Here is a 25,664-nt window from a genome sequence, read left to right as displayed (position 1 = left end):
CATGTTTTTCTAATACATAAGACTGCCTTTGATGAACTGCATTTGCAGGGCACCTGCTGAATACACTTGAGAAGGGAACTTTTTCCTTTCCTAATGGAGTAGATCCAGCCTCTAGTACCTGTTTGTCTAAATTCAGTCCCCTAATTTTACAACCTCTTTCTTCCTGTGTGCAGCCTTGGGAGGGCTGGTAAATCCCCCTTCCCTGGATATGCGACCTCAGTCACAACAATTGACATTTCTCTCCTGAGATTTTGTAATTTGGCTATGCTTTATTTTGATAATAAATCTCTGTTTTTCCCTAAGGAATTTGGAGTCAATTTCCATTGTTGGCGACCTAAGAACCTATAACAATTGAGGTCTTTTTCAGTTGCAAGTGTTAGAAAACCCGTGCCAAATACACTTAAGCAAAAAAGCAAAATTTAGTGTCTTAGATGAGGGATCTACAAGCTATTGCTCTTGTGCCAAGCCCTCCCTGCAACTGCCTGCCTTACAGTTTGATTGGAACACAGCGAAGCCCATTGGGTTATGTACTGCCTGTGGCTTTTGTACTCCAATGGTAGAGAGCAGTAGCGTACTGGAGATGACATGACCTACAAAGCCTAAAGCCCTTACTATCTGGCCCTTTACAGGCAAAGTTTGCCAATCCCTGACTTAGATAGATTAAAAGGCAGGTGCCGCTAGATAAGGGACTCGGATGACATTTCTAAAACCAATCCGTCCATCTCTTGTCTTCTGTCTGCTTTCTTCCTTGTGTTAGCTCAATTCTCAGGCTCTTTCCTGTGGTAGCAAGATGACTGCATCAATTCCAAACCACATCTTCTCAGCTTCTTCTCCTCCACTAGCAAATAAAAGTCTTGAGCCAGGCCCTCACTGGTCCTAATCAGCCTTTCACTGTGGTCCCAGGGATGAGACTTGTGGATTTTTTTAAGCCAATCAGGATTAACTGCAGGAGCTGAGCATACTTGCTTCTGCTTCTAAATTTCCTTTATCCCCTTTATTTCATACAGTCCCTATTCAGGAGTTAATAATCCATTTTATTACCAATCAGGAGAGAAAAAAATGATGAGTATTAATGGCCTCTATTATCAAAGATAGCCTTGATATGTGATTTAGTATTAGGACCTTTCTAGTAAAAAATTGAGAAAAGTCAAGGAAATCAGTTCTCATCACATCGAGCTCTCATGAACAGCTTCCTTTGTTATGTTTGAGCCTCTGACATTTGCTACATAATTGAAACCCTCTTTTTGGCCTTTCCCTCCCATTTCCCTTCCCTCTCACTTGTCCTGTGACCCACCTCCCTCTCAATTTCTCTTCTCTTTTCCAGATATCCACGATTCTTCCTTGGCTATACTCCACAGCTGCTCAAATCTCCATCTCCCCACACTACCTAACCTTTCCCCTGAAATCCTAACCTAGTACAAATTTGTGCACTGCAAAATTTCCTCCTTTTCTCTTCTGCACGAACCACTCTCACTTTTAGTTAGTTGCTAGACAAGCAATAGATTAAACTGAATTATATGACAGTGTCCATAGTTTTTCACAGCTAACGGTAGCTCCACATATCCATCCTTCTCAGGTGTGTTGAAAATTAGCCCAAACCAACACCAACTGGCAGGACTTCGTGGGCTTTTTGCTTCATATTTCAGGATTGGAAGGAAATTAGCCAATGAATCCAATGGTTTTCAACTAGCAGATATTAGTGGGAAGTGTTACAAGCAATGTGGTATGAATAGTATCAAATAATTTACTTAAATTATCGACTTAAAAAGTAAAGCAAAGATAGATAAATAGAACTCCAGTCAGGCACTTAACAATGGAGACACATCCTGAGAGATGTGTTGTTGGGTGATTTTGTCATTGTGCAAACATCATAGAACGTACTTTACACAAACCTTGATAGTATAGCCTTTGCCACACCTAGGCTATATTGTATATATCACTCCTAGGCTGCAAGTGTGTGCAACATATTACTGTACCGAATATTGCAGGCAATTGTAATACAATGGTAAATATTTGCATCTCTAAACATAGAAAAGGTACAGTAAAATATGGCATTATAACCTTACAGGACAGCCATCATATATATGCAATCATTGACCAAAAATGTCATTATGTGGTACGTGGCTGTATATTAAAATCAGACTTCTGTTTATCAGAAAACACCCAGGGCAGCTAAAGTCTCATATCTAGACTATATACATAACTTTCACAAATCAATAAGAAAACTTGACACTCAGACAGGTACTCCACAGAAGTATCAGGACACTGATAGCTAATAAGCATATGAAAAAGTGCACACACACATTAACTCGCTGAAAATATGCCAGTTAAAACCACCAGGAACCAGAATGATGAACAGCTGAAACTCACATCACATTACTCATGGAAAAGCAAATAGGCATAGTTATTTTGGAAAACTGCTTAGTATCTACTAAGCTGTTTAGTATTTGCTGAACATAGACAACCTAAAGCTGAACCACCAATTCTACTCCTAGGCATATTACAGAACTAGTCAAATAACTCTGGACACAAACTCAACTCACGGGGAGTTGCCGTTTAAAGTCTGTAGGAAAAGCAACAAATCTAAAAAAGATCTTGAGCCTTCTTTAAATTGCCCATAAAACCCAGTATAGAGACACACTATCTCTACCATTTAGTGCATGCTAAACGTTTACATAGCAAAGTTCATTTGATCCTCACAATTCTAAAAGACAGGTCGTATGAACCCGATTATACAGATGGGCTCAGAGAGGCAGAACAACCAGCCCAAGATCACACAGCTAAATTGAGAGGGAAGTGGGGTTTAAGTCTGACCCCAGTCGGTGTTCACATGCTTATCCATTCTGTACTACCTCTCCAGCTGGTTGCCCTCATTAAGGCAGACAAGCCCAATAAAGGCAGAGAAGAGAGAAGTGTTCAAAGCTCCTCTGTCCTCCAACTTCCCATGGCCCTGTTTCATTCATCAACTCAGATGCTAGCCTCCTCTGGAAAGTGTTGGTTTGAGTTCCCCTCTTCTCCAGTTTCCCACTCGGAGTTGTAGTCTAGACTAGGAGTGAAACTATCTTTGTACAAATTATAGGAAATTATGACAGTGAAAGAGACCATACCTAACTGACTTCATCTTGCTTCTAACCTTTAAGCTGTCCTTGTTCATTCCTAGGCATAAGCCAAACTAACCTCAAGAAGGAATTCAGTTTATTGTTTGACTCTGAAACAAAATTGATAGTAATCCTTTCCCAAAAAGACCCCCTTCTTGCCTGGGGATCAGTCTGCCTTCGTAGGACTAATAAATTAACTACAAAGTTAGAAAATACGGTTTAGGGGTCATGCAGCTGCTGGCTGCCAGAGTCTGATCCTTCCCAAATTGCTCCTGGGTATAACATCACGATTGTAAAACATAAGATCGGTGCTTGAGATACTTTGCAGACCCTACACTCCATAGATCAGCTGACACCACCCAGACTGGTAATCTGGCTCAACCAGTTTTGTGATCCGTCCCAGGAAGAGAAGACAGCAAGAAAACCTCACTTCGACCCTCTCTATGCTTCCATCTCCAACCTGACCAATCAGCACTTCCCACTTCCCAAGCCCCTACCTGCCAAATTCTCTTTAAAAACTCTGATCCCCAAATGCACAGGGAGACTGATTTGAGTAATAATAAAACTCTGGTCTCCTGCACAGCTGGTTCTATATGAATTACTCTTTCTCCATTGCAATTTCCCTGTCCTGATAAATCAGCTCTGTCTAGAGAGTGGGCAAGGTGAACCCATTGGGTGGTTACAGGAAGAGCTGGCAAACCACAGCTTGTCCAGCAGATCACCTGTTTTATTGGAACACAGCCAGACCCATTTGTATCCTCTATGGCTGCTTTTGCCCTACAATGGCAGTGTTGAGTAATTGCAACACAGACCATATGGCCGTCGGTGTCTAAAGTATTTTCTATCTGGCCCTTTATTAAAAAGCTTGCTGATTCCTGTCCTAGGCTAATAAACTTCCCCTTCAGTCAATCCCCTGTAACAACCAGAAGGAGGCTGATTTTGTCATGTCTTGGTCTTAATAAGCCTCCGGTAACCCAGGCTCCATCACCACAGAGAGACCTCTGGAGGCTGTTAGTTCAGAAGAATTCTGAGGGGCTCCAAAGCTGCTTTGTGCTCCTAACAGGCCCACCCACTTCTTAGGTAGCTAATCCTAGAAGGGCTTGTTTCAGGGAAGGCAACTGCAGTCATCTGTATGAACTGTGTTTATGTCTAATTATCACACCGCACAATATTGATTTTGCATATCCTTTAAACATCACATTAAATTTGCTGCAAGCTTTATTTGATCTCAACACTAAAGTCTGCTCTGCTCATGCATATTCTACCTTCATAACTAGTTGCTTGTGGAATACGGTCAATTGCTCACAGTTTATACAAAATCAAAGGGAACACTGGTCAGGAGTACTAAACTATCCTCTCATGCTCCAGATTAATTCTAATGTGTAGCTGATAAAAGGATATTACTACAAAGCTAACAGCCCAAAAAGAAGTTCAGATTTTCAAACGAAATTATCAAAAGACAATTACTAGTAAGTTTACAGACTATGTAGTGATTTAAAACTTCTAAAGCCAAAGCTATCTGCTTAAATTAAATAACTTATGCCTTGACTAAAGCCTTCAGAAAAATAATATTAGGATTTCCTAAATACATCTAGACTTTACAAATTTTAGTTTTAAATCTGGAAAGGAAGCAAATATGCTTTCTTATCCTAATAGTTCAATTTAAAACATACACTTTTAATAATAATAGTTTAGCTTTCCTAAATTCTTACATTGGACTAGGCTCTGTTTTTGCATGCATTATCTCATTTCATCTCCCCGACAGCCATAATAAGCATGATTACTATCCCCATTTTACAACAGAGGAGGCAAATGTGTAGTGATAAAGTAACTTGCTAAGTTCCTAGTGCCATCTAGATAGCCCTGTTCACTCCTTTGTGCCCTATAGTGCCTCATAGTCAATGCCCATTTTCTACCGTGAGAAATCCAGTTTAGATGAGGGATTCTGCTCTATATTTATAACAAAAGCATACATTGCAAAGCTATTAGACACCAGGCGCTGTTCTATGTTTTGCAGTCACAATTTCACTTCTTCCTAACAACCCCCGCAGTTCTTGCATTATCTTCATTTTTCAGTTGAGTGACCTGAGACTCAGAGAGGTGAAATAACTGGCCCAAGGTCACACAGATAGTAAATAACAGAGCAGGCACTTAATTGGGGAATGGACATTTGGATGTCTGCAAAGTGCTTTGAGACCCCTTAGGGAAAGCTCCGTCTTCATACATCAATGAATCTAGTTGAAGATGTTGGGCTGTGATGTGCATGATGGAGTAAGATTGTGGGTCAGAGCTAGGGCAGAACTGAACAGCTCTGCTTACTAAAAAGAGTAAGGAATTTGAAGTTCCCCAGAGACAGAGAAAAAACAACACTGGAGGCTGCTATGGGGAAAAGGGCATCAAGGGGAACCCTTAAAACATAGTCAAGTGGGACTTTGGAGAGACAAAATCCTGAAAGATGTGAAAGTGGTTTGCAGGGTTGTGCAGGTGCGTGTGTGTGTGTGTGTGTGTGTGTGTGTGTGTGTGTGTGTGTTGAAGTATGTGCAATATACATCCCCTTGCCCCCTCCTCAGACCTCACCAACCTATTGTGATCCAAGTCTACTTTACTCACTGATGTGTATGGAGATTCTTTTCGGATAACTTAACCCTATCTGTGGACTGTTGCAAGGCAAAAACAGATTGCTCATGTGGGTGCAGGAGCCCAAATATTACATAAATAATTTACGGGGAACTTATTTCAGTTCCTACTTGCCAACTACATGATTCAATTGAATTAGGTACTCTTTAGTATCAGGTTTCTACACTGCTCGCTATGAAACAGGTGCCTTACCCACGTTAGTTATTTAACCCTTACAATCCTATGAAGTAGAGCTACTGTAACTACCATTTTACATCAGAGAAACCAAAACTCAAGGAAGTTAAATGACTAGGTCAAAACTACACAGCTGTTAATAAGGGCACAGCCAGGACTTGAACTCAGGCAGTATAGCTTCAGAGCCCATAATCTGAACCACTACACCAAACTGCCCAGTGCATGCTGCCTAGAGTGTGGTGGACTGAGGAGAAATCAGCAATGGCAATAATTGCAGTTCCTTCTAATCTCTCACTTCTAGTTCCTGAGTTGACCATGGGCAAATTCTATTTAGTATTCTTCCTCAAGGTAGATTGAACTGGCAATGCAGATAAGGTCAATCATGCTGGGAAAACTATAGGTTGGCTGCTTCTGGACCCTTATTTTGAGGCGCTTGGCTTTTTCATACAGGAAGAGACATTGGGAATGAACTTGGACTCACAAACCAGATGTTCAGTCCCAGGCCCCTCCATTCTTAGAGCATCTCTGCTCCACTCCCCATTACATCTGTCACTGGCTCACCTGCTTCTTCAAAAAGAGACAGCATTTGACTACCCAACAAAGCAAAGAGTCTCTGGCCAGAACGCAGGTACCAGGACAAAAACAAAACTTTGATCTATCAAACATTTTAAAAACTTGAAACACACATAACTCTTTAAGCTTTGAATATTGGTGTAGCTTAAAACTTCCTCCTCGAGGCAGGATAAAACATGTAATAATATAAAGGATAGAAAATCCCCAATAGCACGGCTGATACCTGCTTTTTTCTTACCCCAACCCAGATTAAATCATCAAGAAGGAAACTTTAAGCACATTTCTTGACCAAGGTGTAATCCAGGTCCCTCACTTCTTTCTGTGAGATAGAAGACAGAACTAACAATTTGGTGTCGTTGAAGGTGGCGGGCGGGGGTTCTATTAGAAGAACTATCAACTTTTAGAGTTGTTTTTACAATGACATTAAGCCATTTACTTTGCAATTACACAGGGAATAAACATTGGTAGGATGTTCTGTGAACACAGCTGCACACCGACATCTGGCATTGACTCTGGAATCCTAGAGGATACATCTGCCAGTAAAGCAGCTCCGCCGGAGACCCCCACGCTCAGTCCTTAGAAGCTGGAATGGAAATGCAGCTGCTGTGTCACACAGTAAAGTCAGAAAGGAGCAGGTTGCCCTGCCCAGGCTGAGAAACCATAGACTTGGTTCTATCTCAAGTAGAAGAGTCAGGGTCTGTGCTCCTCATCCCAGAGATAACTCAAACTCATAAAAACAAACACTAAAAGCTATTGAGCAACTATAATGGGCCAGACACTGTGCTGTGCACTCTGTATGTTACAATTCATAATAGTGAGGTGGGTAATAGCAGTATTTCTGTTTTACAAGAGAAAACAGAGGCTCAGAGAGGATGAAATAGGTGCCTAAGCCCATGTATTTAGCAAGTGACAGAGCCAGGACTTGCACTTTGGTTTATTCTGATGCAGGAGACCATACTCTTAACCGTCACCCTACACTGCATCTCAAGTGAGTGGTAATGAACAGCTGATCCAACAGATCATACAACACTCTGGCTGGGTCGGCCTTTAGCAGACATACTTCCAAGCACCTACTTGCTGAGTGAAATGTAGAGATCACAGCAGTGCTGCGTTTAGCAGATGGAGATGGTAATCTCTACCTTCAGAGTACACAACTCCTGTTCTCCCATTTGTACATTCCCATCTTTTCTTCCCCTCGCCTTTTCTCCCTTTCCCGAAGTCATGGTAAGATACACTCAGATACACTCTGTGGGTATATCTTCATCTTTCCCTAGATGTCTAGGTATATACAGGCAATATATTTATGTGCTTCTCAAAAAATGGTATTCAGTAAAAATCCTCCCTTCCACCCAGGCCCCCATCTATTCTGTTCCTATTCCCAAGCCTTATCCATTAGTGTTTTCTTGCAATTCTTTCCAAACTTTATGTATGTACAAGACACTATAAGTATGTTATCTCCTCTTGCTCCTTCCCATTTTATTGACACTTTTTTTTCATGTGAATATTCAAGGGAGGGGGGCATCTTCATTCTCTTTTATAGCTGCATAGAGTTACATTTTATGGATATACCATAATGCATTAATATTTAATCTTTCCCATATTAACGAACATTCAGATGGTCTCCAAGTTTTGTAATTCGTAAGTTGATACTTGGAACTCTTCGACTCTATACCTCAATTGGCTAGACCTCGAGAGGAGAAAGACGGATCCAAAATTCCACACTTTCCACCACTGAAAGCTCTCTGAGCAAAAAATGCAAAACACATTCTGCAAAAGCCCCGGTGTGAAAAGATCTTACTATGTCAGGAGAGACTGCCATAGCTACATTTTTCCCAAGATCCCATTTCTCCTTAGCCCAGAAAAAAATAAATAAATAAAAGTGACATCTTGAACTAGGTAACCCATATGTAGAGCATTAGTGCTTAATGTCTTTGAGTTTTCATAAAAGTAATAAACCTCCCCAATTTTTTTTTACTATAACTTCAGATAGTTTGTTAAGGTAATATAAAATTCAACCCAGCGTAGCCTACCAACTCCAGAGAAGGCCAAGCAGGGAGGCCTTTGCTTCTTTGGCTGGCCCATTAGAAGCCAAGCAATAGTCCTCTCCACCAAGATACTTGCTCCCCCAGCTCTGCCCCATCCAAGCCAGAGATGCTTGCCTGAAGTTGTGAAAATGTTGTGTTGGTGCTAGATATGTCACCAAGAGGTGCTATGTATTTCTTCCACCTCTTTAAGGTTTTTACTAAAAACTGCTATGCCAAGCAGGCACACCTTAGAAGGGGACTGGCACTGAACAAAATGAGAATTAAGAAACTTTGGGCCGGGCGCGGTGGCTCAAGCCTGTAATCCCAGCACTTTGGGAGGCCGAGGCGGGTGGATCACGAGGTCGAGAGATCGAGACCATCCTGGTCAACATGGTGAAACCCCGTCTCTACTAAAAATACAAAAACTAGCTGGGCGTGGTGGCGCATGCCTGTAATCCCAGCTACTTAGGAGGCTGAGGCAGGAGAATTGCCTGGGCCCAGGAGGCGGAGGTTGCGGTGAGCCGAGATCGCGCCATTGCACTCCAGCCTGGGTAACAAGAGCGAAACTCCGTCTCAAAAAAAAAAAAAAAAAAAAAACCTTTGAATATCCTTGACATCCTTTCCTTCCCTAAACTCAATTGCTGCATTCTCAAGCTCTTCCTCCCTCCTGTTCTCCCTGTAATTGATGCTGTGGAGTGCATTATGCTCATGCACACGGAAGGCCAGAAAAGTCAAGTTTGATGTTCCCAGGAACATTCTTAACCAGTGACTAAGGAAGTTGCTGTATAAATACTGCAAGTCTTTGTTCTCTTAGGTGGGAGAACTCTGGGGTGCGTGTTCCATGCTTGTTCTGGGAGTCCCCTGGTAGGATTTAGCTTCAGTCACCCACATGGGTAATTTTCCTGACAATTTATCTGCTACTGGCTACTTGCCCTTGTCCACCTAACTTCCTTTCCTGTGTAGCAGTGTCTTCCTCATCTGCCAAATAAATTACTTGCATTTGTATCCTTGTCTCAGGGTCTTTCAAACTAAGAGGCTCTACTTCGCCCCCACTGAATGCTCTCTGGGTGGATTCTTAGGGGCTTATTTTTATTAAGGTGTAAATAGCTTTTAAGGATCAGGGAATATTTAAAAGCAGAAATATTATTAAGGCAGTAGTTCTAAAGCAGTGGGCTGGACACACAGGAGTTCTTGACGGGTTTGCTGCCAAGTTTTGACCTAACGGTAAAATCTATTTTTGCAACAACTGATTGTACTCATTGTTATTCACTGTCAGACAGATTTGTGAACTGAGAATGCCCTTGGGGACATAGTAAATTGGGGTACCATTTGTAGCATATATGAGCAGAGAAGCCCAGCATTATGTCAAACCACAAAATGATAATATGTTCTTTTGAGAGGACACGACAGGCTTCCGGGTCAGGATGGTAAATTGTTCTGCTCAAATAGTGACATGGAGGCAAAGAATTGCCACATAACTAATGGGATAATCATGGGTGATGTGCAGACACTTTGAGACATCATAGAACTGCAGAAGTCACTGTGTTGTCATTACGATGGACTTGTTGAGTATGGTTGAGTCTCTTCATTCCTTTAATCTTAGAAGTGTGCCAAAACACACACACAGAATCTTTAATTGTGGCTTTCAGATTACAGCCAGTGAGAGGGATCTGGGAGAAAGAGACAATGAGGAAACCTTTTTGGAGACTCTGAAATCACATACCAGAACCACCATCTACCACCACCACCCACATTTGTAGAGTGCTGTGCTGTATCAGTTGTTTTCAAACGAGGCCGCAGGGAACTCTAAGGGCTCTGAGAAGAAACTTGGGCGGTTTCGCCAACAGTAAAAGACTTGGTTCCAAATAAGCAACGCTTAAACTGACCGTGAGGTTCAGTTCTCAGGTTTACACGCCGATTTTGTTTGAAAAAAAATCCCATTACTAAATGTACAGTTTGAAAACCATAGACATGCCTGATCATTTTATTCTGATAACTACCCCTAACGTGCAGGTGAGGAGAGTGAAGTTGAGAGAAATTAAATGACATGCCTGAAGCCACAGACTAGACGTGAGCTAAACTGTGGTACACAGCTATGGCCCAAAACATCACCATGTCCAGTGCTCTTTCTTCTACATTATACTACATTTTAGTATTGATGATGAAACACATGGTTTAGCAATTTCTTGACTGTGACGCTTGCTTTGGTGAGAATAGGTCAGAAAACAGTTTATAGAAAGTTCTTAGAATTGACGCTGCTTCAAGAAATTCACCAAACCATCTCCAAATCGTTCCCTCCCTGAGCCATACTTAATGCTTGCTATTCCAGGAGCTGCTTTGATGAGATATTCTCACAGCTTGTCTAATGTGTCTACACTGTCCATACGCTTTGCTGAATGCCCTCAAATTTCACCTGTATCAGTCTACTATTGTGTCAATACTGCTGCAAAATAAAAACTCTGTGACTGAGGAAGATAAGCCTTTCGCAATTCTGCCTTAGTTCAGAATTGAACTCGTATCTGTTCCCTGGGACTAATTCTGAGGCACAGAGAGAAATGACAGTGGCTACCCAAGTCATGCTCTTCTCTTGGCTGTCAGAAAAGCAGAAGGCCAAGCCAAACAGTGCAAGCATTATTTAGAACCTCTGCTAGAGCCACATCCAATCACATTCCATTGACCAGAACAAGTCAATGCCCAAGCCCAAAGTCAGTGACTCAGGAAGCGTACTGTGTCCCAAGGTGAAAGGGAAGTGAGTGCAGATTTACTGAACAATACCTCAATCTATCACATCAGCTAAAAATGTGATTCCCAGGAAGGGAGGTCAAGCAGGTCTTTCCAAAGTCCTCTAAATTTGAAATGCAATGTGATTAATCAGGTTAGTTCTATAAGCTGCCAGGAGGAGACCATCCCAAAGAGAAATGTGTAATGACACTCTTCCAGGCTAGAGACAGCAAGATAGAAATTATCTAGTAAAGACTGTGGCATTTCAAAAATCAACCACTTTACTTCCAAAAACCTGCTCCAAACCAAACTTTCAAAACCCCTTTCTTAGAGGATGGGACCTGAAGATAGAGAGAAAAAGAAGATGTGGATGACTTATATTCTCCATCCTCAATAATCAATTTCTAGCAATGGAAGTCTTGGCAAAGATACAGAACAGCACAGCAGCTAAAAACAGAGACTACTTAGTTTCACAATTGCATGTTTGAGTCTCTCCCAAATGCTGGACACATTGGTTCTTCCTTCCAACTCCACAACATCCTTTTCCCCTCTTTCTTCCTAATAAAATTCCAATTTCTCTCTGGAGACATTCCTCCTCAGGGGACGATGACCCACCTCCAGCACAAACCCCAGGGATAGGCTTAGAGGGAATTTCATTCACTTTGCCACTGATTGGTTCCCAAGTAGATAATTGATCTAGATTGGGCCGATGAGACACACAGTGTACCTGTGGGAAAAGTGTGCTGGAAGGAAGGGAAAGGGATTTCAAAAACAAAGTTTCCACACTCCAAGGAGAAAACCCTAGGAAGAAACTGTCCCTGCCTTCTTCCCCTGGACATAGCAAAGGGAACTGTGGGGGATGCTTTTATTTTTTAAACATTACATAATTATTGCATGTTCTTTTTTAGCACTGTGAGAAAATAGACATAAGCAATATGGGACAAGAAAGAGGAAGTTCACACCTGATCACCCCTTTGCCCAAAGAAACCACTGTGAACACTCGTGTGTATTTTCTCAGACTTTTTTGTTGGTGGCTGCTTTGAGAAGGAAAGGAAAGAGGAAAAACCAGTATCCTCATGCACTGCTTCTGGGGGGCTGCATTGGCTTGGCCTTCTACTATTCTAGATGTCATTGCTAGTGCCCTATTTCTACCTGAGGATGTAAGCAACAGGAAGATGACAGAGCAGAGAGGTGGAAAGAAGAGACATCCTGAGGACATTGCTGGGCTGCCGAATCAACCAGCCTCCCCTGAAACTTGCCCTATGCCCTCACTTTTAAATGAGATAATAAAGGCCGGGCGTGGTGGCTCAAGCCTGTAATCCCAGCACTTTGGGAGGCCGAGATGGGTGGATCACGAGGTCAAGAGATCGAGACCATCCTGGTCAACATGGTGAAACCCCGTCTCTACTAAAAATACAAAAAATTAGCTGGGCATGGTGGCATGTGCCTGTAATCCCAGCTACTCGGGAGGCTGAGGCAGGAGAATTGCCTGAACCCAGGAGGCGGAGGTTGCGGTGAGCCGAGATCGTGCCATTGCACTGCAGCCTGGGTAACAAGAGCAAAACTCTGTCACACACACAAAAATAAAAAAATAAAAAAATAAATGAGATAATAAAAGATCCTTGTTGATGACCTTGACTTGAAGTCGAAGGCACCTTAACAGTATCTACCTCAGCCACTTTCTAGCCGTGTGCCTTTGAGTAAGCCTCTTAGTTCCCTTAACTCCATTTTTGCGCCAGTACCTCTGTCCTGGAATGGTTGTGAGCAGTGAATGACAAGATGTATGAAGCATTTGCAAACTTGCTGTGTCTAGTAGCTGGTAAGGGGGCAACAGCTCACAGGATGATTTTTGTTACAGGGCTTCTTGGTGCCTTCTAGCAAGAAAGTACAGGTCTGGGACAAAAAAAAAAAAAAAAAAAAAAAAAAAAGGCAGTTTCTGCACTTTCTTTGTGTTTAGGTTTGTCGCCCCCTGGCCGTTTCTTCTAGAAATTTACAACAGAAACCATGACAATGGGAAGGGCTCCTGTCTTCTCCAGGGTGTGGCAGTAAGGATCTTGGGCAGTCATCACTACCAAGCCTGTGAGTGGGTAGGAGCCTCAAGGAGAACAGACATGGGGTGGGGGTGGGGGGTGGGGGTGGCGGTGCTTTTGTTTTTTTAAATATTACAAAATGATTGCATGTCCTTTTTTAGCACTGTGAGAAAATAGAGATAAGCAACACAGGAAAAGGAAGACGAAGTTCACACCTGATCCCATCATCTAAAGAAATCACTGTGAACACTTGTGTGTTTTCTTTCAGACTTTTTTGGTGGTGGCTGCTTTGAGAAGGAAAGGAAAGAGGAAAAACCAGTATCCTCACGCGCTACTTCTAGGAGGGTGCACTGACTCGTAAAGCCTTTATTAGAAGGCAACTTTCCAAGATGATTAAAAAATAGTAATAATGCACCTCGCCTTTCGCTCAGCCATTCTGCTTCTAGAAATCCACCCCCTGGAAGCAACAACGGAGGTAGTAGGTACATAGATTCCAAGTGCCAGCACCTTTCTACACTCTTTATGTGATTCCGTCAGTCCTCACAGCCATCTTACTTTAATAACAGCTTCATTGAAATATAATTCATATATTAACTTAGTCCATTTAAACTGTTTCAACAAAACACCATAAACAGAATAGCTTAGAGACAATAGAAATTCGTTTCTTACCGTTCTGCAGAAGTCCTAGATCAATGCACGGGCAGATTCAGTGTCTATTGAGGGCCCGCTTTCCGGCTTATAGATAGTGCCTTCTTGCTATGTGCTCACGGTGGAAGGGGTGAGGGGTCTCTCTCCAGCCTTTTAAGTAATGGAAATAATCACATTCAGGAGGGCCTCACCCTCATGACCTAATCACCCCCCAAACATCATCACATTAATAATTAGGTTTCAACAGATGAATTTCAGGGGGACATAAACATTCAGACCATAGAACCATGCAATTTAACCACTTAAAGTATACAGTTCAATGGCTTTTCCTATATACACAGATATGTGCAACCGTCAGCACAGCAAATTTTAGAACATTTTTATCACCCCAAAAAGGAAACTTCATACCCATTCACATTTGCTCTCCATTTCCTCCCTTCCAGCCCCTAAAAACCACTTATCTACTTTCTGTCATTATACATTTGGCTATTCTGGACATTTCATATAAATGGAATCATGTAATATGTAGCCTTTTATAACTGGCTTGTTGCACTTAGCATAACGTTTCAAAGGTCATTCATGTTGGATTCTGTATCAGTACTTCATTATCTTTTTAATGAGAAATAATATTCCTGTGTGTGAATATGCCAGATTTTGTTTATCTCTTCATTAGTGGATAAACCGTTGGGTTGTTTCCATCTGTTGGCTGTTATGAATAATGCTGCTATGAACATTTCTAAACAAATTTTTGTGGCAACATGTGTGTTTATTTCTCTTGAATATATACCTATGAGTGGAATTGCTGGGTTAAATTCTAACTCTGTGTTTAACATTTTGAGGGAACTCCCAGCCTGTTTACAAAGCAGCTGCATCATTTTATAGTCTCGCCAGCAATGCATGAGGGTTCCAATTTCTCCACATCTTCACCCACACTTGTTATCTATTTTTAAAAATTCTATCCATCGCCAGTGAACGTAAAGTGCTGTCTCATCATGGTTTTCATTTGGATTTCCTTGATGGCTAGAGGGAGGAGATTATTATCATTACTTTCAATGCACAGATGGGGAAACTGAGGCAGAGAGCGGGTAATTAATTTATATACCATGACTTATTAAGTGTCCAAAATTGTGTGTGTACAACAGCACATGCAGAAAGAAGTTTGCTACAACACTATTCATGAAAACAAAAATTATGTTTGCTAGCAGGGGTTTATCCCTGCAGAGAACTATTATGCAACTATCAAAGAATGGGGAAGGACCATTCTGGCTGACATGGAATGAGCTCCAAGACATATTGTTGGTGAAAAAAGCCAGCCTCAGAATCATATGCATGGCGCAAACCTGTTTATATTAATACATATATGGATTGGAAGGCTCCTTACCAAACTGTTCACAATATCCCCTAAAATGTGAGCTCCAAGACAGCAGGGAGTTTTGTCATTTGGCATATGGCAAATGGCTGTATTGCCAACCTTCAAACAGCACATCACAACAGCAGAATCTGTTGTTAAACGAACAATTCCTTGAGAGAGAGGAATGGAAGGCAGGAATATATGCAGATGAACTCATTTTATTCTGAGACCCGTGCCCGCTATACACGAATTCAAGTCGTAGTTACATTATTTTTGACACAGAAAAAAATAATGAAGAATTCTTGGGGCCCTTAGCAGGAAAACGATGAGGTCCCCGGAGAGTTGGTATATAACTGAGGAATGGCCTCAGTCTTTTCTGAGGATGCTGCGAGGACCCTTCTGGGCCACAGTGTCCCTCATTTCAATTAAGTGCAGCTCCTACCCACCTGAGCTCCACCTCTTAGGGCTGACTGGGGTTGATTCACTGGCGGGGCAGACACAGGTCTGCTCCTGCCCTGTTGGACATCCCATGTTGATCGATAAGCTGCTCTTGCAGTTAACAGGAATCCAGTGTTGGGATACTTGCAGTGAATCTTGTTTCCATGCCTGAGAAGATCTTAAAAATCAATAAGCATCAGAGGGACATGACCATGTATTGTTCGTTCTGTTGTTCTTTCAATATTTGTTTAATTTTTCATTCCGGTTAAGCCCTCTGAAGAGGCCCAAGGATCAAGGGCTTCTTGGGAAACACAGACAGGTGCATACATCACATCATTTAAGGCTAATGGCAGCTGAGTGAGTTGAGAGACAATTAGGGAAGGGACCAGGTGCTGTGGCTTGACTCTGTTTTGCCAGTCAAGTCAGGATAAAGGAATGATCTACACTTTACAACAGCTGCAGATTATAAAACTCAAACAGTGAAAATGGCAAGTTGCACCAAAAATAAGGATTCCTGGGAGCCAGGACAAGAGATATGTAGGTTGGATGGACAACAGGTTGCTCCTCACAGTTAAAGGGGATGTTATGGGTCTGATAATGTCTTCTTGATTTTTTTTTTTTTTTTTTTTTTTTTTCTGAGATGGTGGCTTGCTCTGTCATCAAGGCTGGAGTACAGTGGTGCCATCTCGGCTCACTGCAACCTGTGCCTCCCAGGTTCAAGCGATTCTCCTGCCTCAGCCTCCTGAATAGCTGGGGTTACAGGTACGTGCCACCACACCCAGCTAATTTTTGTATCTTTAGTAGAGACAGGGTTTCACCATGTTGGTCAGGCTGGTCTCAAACTCCTGACCTTGTGATCTGCCCACCTCGGCCTCCCAAAGTGCTGGGATTACAGGCGTGAGCCACCATGCCTGGCCGTCTTTTTATGAGCAAGAAGTCTCCACATTCTCTTACTCTATCCCTTTTCTCCTGCCTAGAAGGCGCAGAACCAGATTTTCAGTGGGGTATAGCATTTTCCTTGACTTCCCCCGACACGACCGTTCAAGCACCAAGTCCTGTTTATTTCACTCCAAAATCACTTTTCATCACATTTATTTCTCTCCATCCCCACAGTCATTCTTTTAGTTCAAGTCACTGTCACCCTGAGTCTAGATGTGTGTGGTAGCTTCCTAAGCTGTCTTCCTGCCTCAAGGAAGAGTCCTGCTTCCCTCCACTTCCTTCTCCACACAGAGAAAGACTAAACTCGAGAGGCAGAGTTGCCTTGCGATTAGAGCAGTGTGGACTTTGGAGCCAGGATGCCTGGGCTCGAATCCTGACTCCTCCAGATATGTGACCTTGAGCTGGTAACTTCACTCTTCTGTGCTTTGGCTGGCTTATCTCTAAAATAGAGTTGTGAATTTGTACATACTTGATAAAGGTACAGTAAGGATTAAGCGAACTCATATAGATGAAGTGCTTAAAATGGGGGCTGCCAGATCCTAGCAGCTGCACACACATGAGCCAGCATCTTTCTTTTCTTCTTTTTATTTTTATTTTGAGACAGTCTCACTCTTGTTGCCCAGACTGCAGTGCAGTGGCGTGATCTCAGGTGACTGCAACCGCCACCTCCCAGGTTCAAGTGATTCTCCTGCCTCAGCCTCCTGAGTAGCTGGGATTTCCGGCACCTGCCACCATGCCCAGCTAATTTTTTGTATGTTTAGTAAAGATGGGGTTTCACCAGGCTGGTCTCGAACTCCTGAGCTCAGGTGATCTGCCTGCCTCAGCCTCCCAAAGTGCTAGAATTATAGGTGTGAGCCACTGCACCCGGCTGAGCCAGCATCTTTCTGAAATGAAGCCCCCTAGCTATGCTGTGGTTGGGACAAAGTCCAACATCCCCATATACCTTTAAGACTGTAGGACCTGCCTACCTTGCTCTTCCCATCTCTTGGTGACTCTTCTTCACATTCAACACTCATTAAATGTCTTTTTGTTCCTCTAGCAAGATAGGCCAGCAGGCCTACACACACGCTGTTCCCTCTGCCTCGTACATTCTCCTCCAAATTCTTCCCCATGCGTGCTTCAAGGATCACTCTTCTCTCAGGTCTTAGATGCTGGTTTCTTTAGAAGCATCCCTCATGCATCAAATTCTGATTAGGGGCCCTTCTTTGTGTTCCTATGGGACCCTTACCTCCCATCAATGCACTTGCTACTTTGTAGTTTCCAGTTTTTACTACAAAATATTTCACACAGAAAAGCCAAAAGCCAAAAGCATGGTGCAATCACAGTACAGTCAACTCCCACATACTCCCAACAATTGGAAATGTTTTGCCGTATTTGCTCATTCTTTCTCTCTGTGTGTCTCTCCTTCTTTCTCTCTGTATTTATTTATTTTGTTTCCAGGTACATTACTGGCATCATGACATTTCACTCCTAAATACTCCAACTTGCATCTCCCCAAAAGAAAAAAAAAAGCTGAGGGGGTATTCTCCCACCCCAAAACACAATGCTCTCATCACACCTTAAAAAATGAATAATTCTCTAGTATCACTGAATGCTTGGTTTATATTCAAATTTTCCCAGTCATTCCCCAGTTTCCTCTTAGGGCCTTCCTGCTCCATTGTGTTTGAATTGCTCCTTCATTGGGCCAAGGGCTTTGTGAGGAATGGAAGGGGTCCTCTCTGCTCTCCTCTCCCAGAACACAGATCAGGGCGGCCCTTCCATATGTGTTTGTTGAAAGAAAGAACAACCCCCGGACCCGCCATGCCCCACTTTCTCCAGCTGGGAAGGGTCCTTGGCCCCCTACACACACACTGACCTTGGTAATGGCATAGCACCCCTTCTGCGGTTCAAGTCAGAAACCTGAGAGGCATTCTAGACCAACCCCTCCCTCAGGTGGCTGCAACTATCTCCAGCTTAAACCCTCCCCACTCCCATAATCTCAGCCAGGGCTTCCGGTTCTGCCCTTCATCTTCCCTCACCCATCCCCCTGAGCCTCGATGCCCTGATGCCCAAGTGCATTGCCATCCTGCCTCAGATTTCCCTCTCAAAGGCAAACCCACTATGGTCATAACTCTGCTTCAAACCCTTCTGTCTTCCTCCCAGGGCCCAACCTGCCTACCAAGTTCCAAACTGGCAGCTCCTCCACCTCCTTCCTTCTCTCTTCTGACTCCTGCCCTCCCCTGATCCCTGGCCCATGCTCGAGCAGTTCAAAACCATCCATAGGTCTCCAAGCACACCAGGCTTTTCCATACCTCTGCGCCCTCTCCCTCAACCACCTGCTTCCAGCGCTTTACCGTCCTCTGAGAGCTGGAGAGAAGCTCAGACATCATTTTTCCCAGGGCTCATTCAGTGACCTGCCCTTTCCTGGAAGGGAGCCCACAAAAGCCTTGGGCACAATAAATGTTTGTTAAATAATTGCTGAGTGGGTGAACAGAAATATCATCCTCCCCTTCCTCCCTGGATGGAGGCAGCTGCAGCTCCAGCCCATCCCAGGCCTTTGCCCTGGGCCCCAGTGTCAGCCCAGCCCAGCCCAGCTCTGCACTGCTGCCAGATGAACCTGACACAGCCTTGGCACGCAGCCTCTGAACCACTGCCAGGCCCATTTGTAGCCTTCCCTTTTCTAAGGAAGAACGGGCAACAATAGGCTTGGGCTTTTTTTTGTTGTTGTTTGTAAAGAAAATAATTAAAAAGCTAAACAAAAAAGAGGATTAAAAAAGAAAGAAATAAAGAAAGAAATAGCTTTATATTTGGAAGTCCTCTTTAGGTAAAGTATCTCCTGCAAGATAGAAGGTGCTATGATATGGCCCCTTCTGCTTTGAATAAAATTATCAGAATGCAGTATTGCTGATACAGTTTGGAAGTTGGTCTCCTCCAAATCTCATGTTGAAATGTGATTGCCAACATTGGAGGTAGGGTCTAGTGGGAGGTGTTTGGGTCACGCGGGCAGATCCTTCATGAAAGACTTGATGTTGCCCGGGTGATAATGGAGTGGGTTCTCACTCTGCAAGTTCAAAAGAGAGCTGGTTGTTTAAAAAGAGCCTGGTACTCTTGCTCCCTCTCTCACCATGTGACATGCCTGCTTTCTACTCACCTTCCACCATGAGTAAAAGCTCCCTGAGGCCTCACCAAAAGCTGAGCAGATGCAAGTGCCATGCTTGTACAGCCTGCAGAACTATAAGCCAAATAAACCGCTTTTCTTTATAAATCACCCAGTTTCAGGTATTCCTTGAGAGCAACACAAAACAGACTAACAGAAGTGCCTGTATGCATTTCTACCAAAAAAAATGATATTTCACTTGTACTTTGTTACTTTGCTGATTAAATTACACTGGGGTATGGATGGGGGACTTTCAAACAGTCAAAGAACTCTCCTGGGTACATGAGCTCAACTCACACCACATCTAAGAAGGCTCCTGAGGCACCTGTCACCCCTGTCGCCAGCCCCTGTGTCACAAGTGGTGCAAGCAGAGATGAAGTTTTTTTTTGTTTGTTTGTTTGTTTTGCCTTTATAGCTTTCTGCTAAGAAGAAAATGTTTGATCAGCACAGACCAAACTCTAGCAGGTAAAAGTTCTAAGAACCCTGGATGGTGAAGGCCCAGATAAGTATACCATAAAGTGGGTTAAAGCTTGAATCTCTACTCCCCTCCCTGCACTAGCTGAATAATCTCCTTTGGATGAATTCGTTAACCTTCCTGAGCTCCAGGTTTCTCTTCCACATCTAGAAGAACTCCTAGGAGTCCTTATGGAAAATGATATGTTGTTTGTGTAGCAGGATGTAAAAATGACTATGGTTTCAGTTTGGGTAATGCCAAGGAAAAAAGACATGTTTCAAAGTGAGCTGTGACTGTTGCCATTATCAGGGTTGACGAAAGAAGTGGCATGAAGCAGGTTTCCCTCTTACCTGACCACCTCCAGCCCATGAAGAAGGCTGGGGAGGAGAACAATTGGTGGCGTAGAGGAGGAATTTTGGAGAGAGCAACAGGTGCACACCAAGTCCCAATTGCCCGCTATCCACCCTCCAAGGGTGGCCTCCAAGATGCTGTGTCCCTGGAGGTTGACTGTCACTGAGGGCTGATGGCTGAATCATGTCTGAGAATCCCAAAATACAAGAGAGATGGAGTGGTCAGCTGGAATGAGGAGAAAGTGGTGGCTTTGGATTTTCTGGGAAAATGGAACCTGAGTATTTTCCACAAGCCAGAGACATACCATGGCCAACCTGTGGGATGTGTAGGTCCTTCTGACAAGAATCACCAGGAAGGATGAAAATTCATCTTCAGAAAAAAGCTGACAGCACCTGTTGTGGCCTGAACTGTCCTCTCAAAATTTATATGATGAAGCCCTAACCCCCAGGACCTCAAAATCTGACTGTATTTGGAAGCAGGACCTTTTAAAAAATGTGATTAGGTTAAAGTGAGGTCCTTAGGGTAGGCCTTAATCCACTCTGACTGGTGTCCTTATGAGAAGAGGCCATCTGGACACACAGAGAGACACCAGGATGCACACACAGAGGAAAGACCACGTGAGAACGTAGTGAGAAGGTAGCCATCCAGCAAGCCAAGGACAGAGACCTCAGGAGAAAACAAACCTGCCAACACCTTGATCCAGACTTTTAGCCTCCAGAACTGTGAGAAAATTAAGTTCTGTTGTTTAAGCCAGGGGTCCCCAGCTCTCGAGCCATGAACCAGTACTGGTCTGTGGCCTGTTAGGAACCAGGCCACACAGCGGTGGGGGGGAGGCGGGGGGGGAGAGAGAGAGGAGAGAGAGAGAGAGAGAGAGAGAGAGAGCAAAGCTTCATCCAAATTTACAGCTGCTCCCAACCATTCACATTACCACCTGAGCTCCACCTCCTGTCAGACCAGCAGCAGCATTAGATTCTCACTGTAGCGTGAACCCTATTGTGAACTGTGCATGCGAGGGATCTAGGTGGCATGCTCCTTATGAGAATCTAATGCCTGATGATCTGTCATTGTCTCCCATCACCCCCATATGGGACCATCTAGTTGCAGGAAAACAAGCTCAGGACTCCCATTGATTCTACACTATGGTGAGTTGTATAATTATTTCATTATATATTATAATGTAATAATAACAGAAATAAGGCAGGGCATGGTGGCTCACATTTGTAATCTCAGCACTTTGGGAGGCTGAGGCAGGCAGATCACAAAGTCAGGAGTTCGAGACCAGCTTGACCAACATGTTGAAACCCCATTTCTACTAAAAACACAAAAATTTGCCCAGCATGGTGGTGCGTGCCTGAAATTCCAGCTACTCGGGAGGCTGAGGCAGGTGAATCACTTCAACCCAGAAGGCAGAGGTTGCAGTGAGCCAAGACTGTGCCATTGCACTCCAGCCTGGGCAACAAGAGAGAGACTCCATCTCAAAACATTATAATAATAATAGAAATAAGGCGAACAATAAATGTAATGCATGTGAATCATCCTGAAACCCTCCTTACCTGGTCTGTGGAAAAAAGTGTCTTCCACAAAACCAGTCTCTGGTACCAAAAAAATTGGGGACTGCTGGTTTAAGCCACCCAGTCTGTGATATTTTGTCATGGCTGCCCCAGCAAAAAATGTCTGGCACTGCTTATGTGCCAGGGAACTAAGATATGTGGAATATTCCTGTGTGAGACCCCCAAAAGGTGTGGGTCTCACTATACGGTGAGCTTGATCCCAAACACAGTTTCCTGCTGGAGGCAGTTGAACTATTGGAAAGAAGGAACTGAAAGACGACTGATCAGTTTCTAGTATCAACCATGATATCGTTTGGGCCTAAACTATGTGGTGTTGCTAGACTGAGTGACTCCATACCAGCAACCATTTTCTGCTTTTAACTTTTATGACTCTTTCTTTAAGAATAGCTTTAACCTTTTCTTTACTTGCATGACTGCCTTGTACCCTAGATAATGGTTTAACAACTTAGCTTGTAACTTTCTGATATTGTTATCTGAACAGAGACCCCTTCTGGAAAAATAGATAAAGTACACCACCTGGTCACTTTTATGAGCTGCGATCATAAACCCCCTGCACAACAAAATGTACTTGTGACTTTTTGATTTTGTAACTTTCTGTTCCCTTTTATTGTTCTTTGCATAGTGTGAGGATGATGTCATTTACTTTGATCTTAAAATATATAATGAGACCCTGGACAAGAATAAACTCTGGCCAGGCTCAGTGGCTCAAGCCTGTAATCCCCAGCACTTTGGGAGGCTGAGGCGGGTGGATCATGAGGTCAAGACATCGAGGCCATCCTGGTCAACATGGTGAAACCCCGTCTCTACTAAAAATACAAAAAAATTAGCTGGGCATGGTGGCACATGCCTGTAATCCCAGCTACTCAGGAGGCTGAGGCAGGAGAATTGCCTGAACCCAGGAGGCGGAGGTTGCGGTGAGGCGAGATCGCGCCATTGCACTCCAGCCTGGGTAACAAGAGCAAAACTCCGTCTCAAAAAAAAAAAAAAAGAATAAACTCGCTGTTTAGGCACTGCCTTCTCAGCCCTCCAGACCCTGCTTTCTGTCTCCCTTGATTTCTTTAAGCGCAGTCTCTCTTCCAGGTATTGGGACCCACTTGCAGGTTGAGAGATCCCCAGCAGACGTGCTGTCCCCACTGTCCCTGACACTAAGAAAGGAGTCTTATTATGCAAACAGCTTCAAGGGACCAGCAACTCAGAGATCCCCAAAGATGAGAAATAATGGTGCTCTCTGAAGTATCCACGAGATTGTGCCAAGAGAGAAAGGACTGGATTTACACACCCACCAGGACCTGCCAGTGAAATGCATTAATGTGGCAAGAATTAACCAAGTAAGGACCTCCAGCTCCTTTCCTGCCTCCTGACTTCTTCCCTTCCCCTGCCAGGAGTCAGAATTTTCAGTGATCCAGAGGAGGGAAGGATGGAAGCTTAAGGTGGGAAATGAGAAGCCAACCACAGATGCCCTTTCCCAGCTGCAGGCCTTCCTGAAGGAAGGAGAGTCTCCACTGGGAACTAAATTCGAAGGTCTGGCTGATTCCCTGGGACTGGACTTCCCAATTGCTGAATGAGGCTGTGCTGGAACTAAAAATGACTTAAGAACTTTTGATTCCTGAAGGGGGGCCAGAAGAGTTGTGGATCTGTGTTAATTTTCATCCCAAGGCAAGGGAAGAGTGAGGACTCACAGAAAAACAAATTAGGGACAGCGAAAGGCAAAAGTAAGCTTGCTTCCATAATATTCCCTGTGAGACCTGTGTATTTAACATATGTTCTCCTACACATGAGGCAACTTAGCCTGGTCTCTGGCCAAGAAAGAGATATCACTCACTGAGCAATTCTTATCCTTTCAAATTTCTTCACTGTCATCATTGAGCATTCCATCTTCTTTATGCAAGACAAAAGCTGACACCAATAGAAAAATCATTTAAAACAAACAAACAAACAAACAAACAAAAAACATTCCTTGAGCTGTCAACTTGGGTGCAGATGTTGTATGAAGCCAGAGACTGAAGTCACCCTCTATACCCCATGACCTAGAGAAGCAGACTAACTCCAGACCAGCAGGGCTGGGCAGGCCTATTATTCCCATAACACTTCAGAGAAAACTGAGTTCAAATCCAGGCTCTGCTATTTAACCACTGTTTTACCCTGGGTGAATGACTTAAATTCTCTGTACTTCAATTTCCTCGCCCATAAAATAGAGATCATAAAGTATCCATCTGATAGGGGTATTATGTGGAATAGAGGAGGAAATAGATGCAAAACGCTTAGAACGCTGCGTGTCACAGGGCAAAGGACTCAATACATATAGCTATCATTACACATCATTGCCCCTCAAAGTGAAATCTTGTAATGACCTCGGTTTATTAGCACGGCATTGTAAAAAAAAAAGTGCTTTACAAGGGGCATAATAATGAAAAGTGCAGATTCTAGAACCAGACTGCCTGGGTTTGAATGAACCAAGAAACTGACACACGTTGTGTAAGTTTTTGATATCATTGCTATTCATACCCTGAGATACATACAGTAATATATAAACATATGCAGCACACAGAGTAAGAGCTTAATACTAGCAGCTATTATTAAGGGAACAGTCACCTCAATAAATCTACATGGGCCATGAAGATCCCGGTCACCCAGAGATATCAGAGGTATTGAACAAGGCCAGACTGGCGGAGAGTATTTTCCTAATTTGGAGGCTGCTGAACTTGACCTCTGTTGCTTTTCATTATTTATTCAACAGCAGATGGTGGCTCTCCAGAAAATAGGATGTCTTGAAGCCAGAAACCCATCCTCCTTGGGCTACTTAGTCATTCCCTGCAACCTCACCCCCTAGCCCCAAGCTTGCAGGAAAACAAGCTCAGGACTCCCACTGATTCGACATTATGGTGAGTTGTATAATTATTTCTCTCTTGTGTTACCTGGTCTGGTTTCTTCTTCCAGGGCAGGTCCCAGCTTGCTGGGGAGAGGTGAAACATCATGGCCTTCCCACCTTCCGAGAAGGGGATGCTCCACTGGGTCCAGAGCTCTCTGGGCCTGGCTTGCCACTCACTGACCTGGGGCCTGAAGACTGTCAGAGAAGCAGGCAGAAAATATGAAAGGCTGATACCCCCTGCAGGAAATCATTGTTTAGCCGATTCCAGAACTACAAAAACAAGTGCAATGTTGGAGAAAGGAGGGTAATGTGTCTTTCAAGGGCATTGTTACAGCCACTGCTCTGTGTGGTGGGGAAACAAAGCAGGCCTGTGTGTGTGAGGACAATGCCGTTGTGTTACTGTTCGCTTGTGTGTTACCCCTGGGACGGCAGGATGAGAAACGAGGGCCACAGTGTCTTCTCTGGTGGACTTCACTCATCATAGTAGCCAGGCCAGTCAGAGCTGGGAGAGGAGCTTTGGACATTCAGCTTATGACACTAGGTAACAGGGGTCAGGGGACATGCTTTCAGGTGTGACCACCTGCCTATGTGGTAGTCTTCTCTACAGGACAGATCACAAATGCCCCCTCCTCTTCTCTTACTTGCTTTCA

General features: G+C 43.6%; 1 long non-coding RNA gene across 1 annotated transcript in view; it reads right to left on the bottom strand.

Annotated features, from left to right (window-relative positions):
• The window catches only part of LOC141584880 (uncharacterized), a 65,852-nt gene extending 40,188 nt beyond the window's left edge, over nucleotides 1–25,664 (bottom strand). Inside the window, exons 1-3 of the long non-coding RNA XR_012518151.1 lie at nucleotides 25,061–25,664; nucleotides 15,703–15,872; nucleotides 13,927–14,055 (exon numbers count right to left, since the gene is read on the bottom strand). This is a non-coding gene — a long non-coding RNA (uncharacterized LOC141584880). The remainder of the gene's footprint in view (nucleotides 1–13,926; nucleotides 14,056–15,702; nucleotides 15,873–25,060) is intronic.

This window comes from Saimiri boliviensis, chromosome 6 (genome assembly GCF_048565385.1).
Source record: "Saimiri boliviensis isolate mSaiBol1 chromosome 6, mSaiBol1.pri, whole genome shotgun sequence".
Lineage (NCBI taxonomy): Eukaryota > Metazoa > Chordata > Mammalia > Primates > Cebidae > Saimiri > Saimiri boliviensis.
This window is presented reverse-complemented; position numbering and strand designations above follow the sequence as displayed.